Consider the following 4352-nt stretch of genomic DNA (forward strand, 5'->3'; position numbering starts at 1 on the left):
CAAACATTAAATATGCCATGAAACTACTGAAACAATACCAATTCTACACCATTTCTTTTTTGCAATAGTTCTATCTTAAAATCATTTTAATTTTACAATAAAACTTTTTATTAGATTCACTCTGCGAAAATCATTAACTTCCGTATATGTCATATCATGATTTGAACAGATATATATATATATATATATATATATATATATATATATGAAAACAACAACTTTCGATAAAGAAACAATAAAAGAGCTTCTAACGAACAACGCCAGCACCATCAGCTTGCAGCAGCAAGCCCAGGTCTTGTGAACGGGTGATTGATATCTCTCCTGTAAGAAGAGTTCTGGGCCTCTTGAAAGTGTAAAAGGACAGAATAAAAGTATTTGCTATACTTTTAACTTTTGAATGAACATTTAAATTGAGATTGAGGTGGCCAAGAAAAAGAAAATAGTACATTTATCAAAGAACAGTGTTACGATACGTAAAGTTATCATCAATTATGGACTAAGATCACATTATCATTAACATATTTTTAATTTTATGAAAGTGCTCTTACTGGTTTGGCTACATGGCTAGGTTGTTTGTTTTTTTTGTTTAATTTTTTTGTGTTTTAAATTAATTTTTTGTGCTTTTTATTGTTTTAAAGTCATGATATTAGAAAATAAATTTTAAGTTTTTTTATTTATTTATTTTTGTGTTTTAAATTAATTTTTTGTGTTTTTTATTGTTTTAAAGTCGTGATATTAAAAAATAAATTTAAAAAAATATAAAATATATATTATTTTAATATATTTTTAAGTAAAAAATAATTTTTTTTTAAAATACTTATTTGAAAGTGTGGTGCATATTAGTTTTCAAAGTGTTTTTACTTAAAAAATATATTAAAATAATATTTTTTATTTTTTAAATTTATTTTTTATATCAACAAATTAAAACCATACAAAAATATATTTTAAAACTAAAAAACTAAAAATAAAAATAATTAGACCACACAAGATAATATCTAGAAAAACTGAGAGTAAATCGTGAAAGAGTGATGAGAAAGGGAAATGAAAGGTTAAGACAATCAGACAATTAATGATTGATATCTCGTTCAGTTTTTTGTTCTTTCCATTTTTCATCATTCTATCTCTCGCAACAGACATGTACTTGGATAAAGTCCACAACAATATGGTTTATCCTAAGATTTTAATTATCAATAAAAAAAATCCTAACACCACTAAGAACATCTCCAACTACACAATGAAAACATGTAGCCAAACATTAAATTCATCCATTGAATCCATTTTAACGCTTTGAGAAAGAAAAAAAAAGTTTCATTGTTTGACAATTTTATCTTCCTTTAATGGTTTGTGCTAAAAAAAGGTCGAGAGAAGATCATAAACAATCTAGTCAGAGTCTTAAACATCAGACCATAAACAAGTTTCCATCATCGCGAGTTCAATTTTGAAGGAAAAAAAAGGAGAGAAACATTCCATAATTTCATTCTTTAGGGTCTTGAATATAAAAAGTAAGTTCAAAATTGAAAGGGTAAATGGTCGTCAGAAAAGGCAAGTTGTTTCTGGATCAAGAAACAACCTTTCTGTAATAACTCATATTTATAACACGTCTCCTCAAAACCTAGAATATACTAATAGTATCCTCAATTATTCAACGCATAATGTGTGCCCATATCTTTTCTGGTCTGGTCCAGTTCGCTCCAGTCCAAAAGCCATCATAATCACAAAATAAATAAGCCACCAGTTTTTCACCTGTCACTAATTCCTACGATTCTCTCTCGGTCTCTACCCCCGTCAACCTTTCACTGTTATTTCTTCCACGGACAGAAATAATGGCTTTAGAGATCTGTGTCAAAGCTATTGTTGGTGCCCCTAATATTCTCGGATATTGTAAATTTTGTTTGATGTTTTTGTGGGTGTTATTTGTTTGTGATTTTACACCAGGGTTTTGATTGGAACTTATGTATTTTTGCTGTTTTAGGCCTAATTTGCCAGAGAATTCTATCGAGTCTGGAAGAGAAGAAAATTCCATACAAGTCTCATCTCATCAATCTGGGTGATAAACTTCGTGGTATTAAAATGATCACATTTGTCAGTTTTCAGAATAGTTGTGTTTATTATAGTTTGAGGTTGTTGAGTGCTTTTGTAGTTCATTTCAAGTGTTTGAGAAAATGGTTCCTGTTGTATCTATGTTTTATTTCCAACGTGTAAGATTGAAGCTTTTCTTGCTGTGTTGGATCACTTATAGCTGTTGTTTTTAATGTCTTCATGCGTTCCACATGTGTGTGAGTGCGCCTATATATATATGCTATTTGCTTAAGAAGATACCTGCTAGTTGTGATGGTTATTGTTGACTTCGAGGGAAAACAAGCCCCTCATTTAGTTAACCACTGAGAACAAACTATTTAAAAACGATCTTAGAGGGCAATATCATTGTTTTAATCTAAGATCATTTTTTTTTAGTTCAGATATGAAAGGAATGCTTTAACGTGTAAAGAGGACTCAACATCATTGATAACAACTGGTATCATAAACTATGGATGAACAGAGCTTTAATGACTAGAATACCCTCGATATGATTGAAAAATATGTGTAATGTTTTTGCTTTTATGCAGCATGATGGATTGAGATTTGGAAGGTTGTTGTTTTGATAGGTTTTTGGAGATAAGCCCGGAAGGAAAGGTCCTAGTGGTGAAAATTGATGACAAATGGGTTGCAGATTCTAACGTCATTGCTGGTATTTTAGAGGAGAAAAACCTTAAACCCACTCTTGCCACTTTTCTAGAATTTGCCTCTATGTAAGCATCTTTCACCTTCTTTTACTATCTCCAACAGTTTGAATATGGATGTGATAGTTTTGCTGGATTATTTTTTTCTACCAAATGATGTGAATACTGGAAGTTGCTGAATTTGCGAGATAGATATTGTTTGTAAATTTGTTTCTCTCTCTATCATCAACCACTGATTCTTTTTTGTTTTATGTGCTTAAATTTACGGTGCTTTCTCCTCACTGTTAATGTGGTAATGGCAATGTGCAAAAGCTGTCGAGGAACATGTCATTGCTAGATGGGAGCCAAAGGTCAATGCATGAATTAGTTCCAGATTACAAGATATTGGAACCTAGTCATTTAATGTGGTGGTTGAGCCTTCTCTCTCAAGAAAAAAATGGGTGTTGAGCCTGGTGTGTGTTAGACATCTAAAAGTAAGATACACGCAGGGTGCTCTGTTAACTAATAAAATTCATTAACCTATCAGTGCAGTGGCCTCTATTAATTTGGAATGGCTGGAATTATTTTAATCTAGCTTTGTTATATTGTTATTAGAGCAATGGCTAATGTCCATTATGTTACTTTGCTTCGTTGTTTTATGATATATCCATTAATATTTCGAGTTAAAGTTGGACTGCATTATCCCTCCGAGATTTTCCATTTGCAGGAAATGATAAACCACCACTTGGATATCCTCGTCGACTTGGATTCCAAGGTGAACCTTGAACAACTATATGTATCTCTTTTGTTGTTATGGTATCGAGTCTTTTTTAAAGTTCCATTTTAGCCTGGATTTCTCCTAAAGCTCTCCGGTGCAAGCGAGAAAGCGCATAACAGCACACAAAAACACAAGTGTATATATATATATAGACACGCGCGCGCACACACACAAGTACTACTTTAAAAGTCATTATCTCCTCAAGTACCTTCGGTACGAACCCAAAGGGCTTTTCCTGGAGACTTGGGCCTGGTCCGCCACTGAGGACACTTCTTCAAACTACAATTCAGATGCTGCAGGCGCTAGATTCTCAAGTTGGGCATTTCCCAATTCATTCGTCGTTACTAGTTCATTCGTCGTTACTAGAGGAATCCTTGTAAGTTTCTTTTCCTTCATTTATTGATATGCTTAAACTCACCGAGTAGTCCCGCCTAACCTAAGGTCGCAATAAGAGCATCCTAGAAAGTCGTGCCCAAGGGTCCAAGAGATCTTGGGGGTGATAGGCATGCGCACGAGCGGTAATTGAGAGACTTTCAGACACAGAACAACACATATATGAAAGGATTTTCATTTTTTCTTTTACTAGTTAATTGTCCCTTCAGTTATCATATATAGAAGGGTTTTCACTTTTCTCTTACTGGTTGACATTGGTTGGTGTGAAACAATAGATCCATTACTACATATAGCTAAAAGCTACAAGCTAATGGTCTCGAACTAGTCAATGAACAAGACAAATTTCTAACTCTAAAATATACTAATTAACATAACAAACATGATTTTATCGATTTGGTTGTGTTGTTCTTGGTCCTTAGCTTATCAAGTCCTTTTTTTACTGTTTGACCTATCCTATCTCTTCTAACTTGTTGTCCTGTATT

The 4352-nt window shown here is 32.8% G+C and overlaps 1 long non-coding RNA gene across 1 annotated transcript; it reads left to right on the forward strand.

Moving 5' to 3' along the window:
* The first annotated feature begins 1629 nt into the window (after positions 1-1629).
* LOC105120179 (uncharacterized) lies at positions 1630-2743 on the forward strand. The gene is made up of 3 exons (XR_841265.1): positions 1630-1881; positions 1973-2062; positions 2646-2743. It is a non-coding gene; the product is annotated as an uncharacterized LOC105120179 (long non-coding RNA).
* Positions 2744-4352: the final 1609 nt, after the last annotated feature.

This window comes from Populus euphratica, unplaced genomic scaffold (genome assembly GCF_000495115.2).
Source record: "Populus euphratica unplaced genomic scaffold, PopEup_1.0 scaffold5246.1, whole genome shotgun sequence".
Taxonomy (NCBI): Eukaryota; Viridiplantae; Streptophyta; class Magnoliopsida; order Malpighiales; family Salicaceae; genus Populus; species Populus euphratica.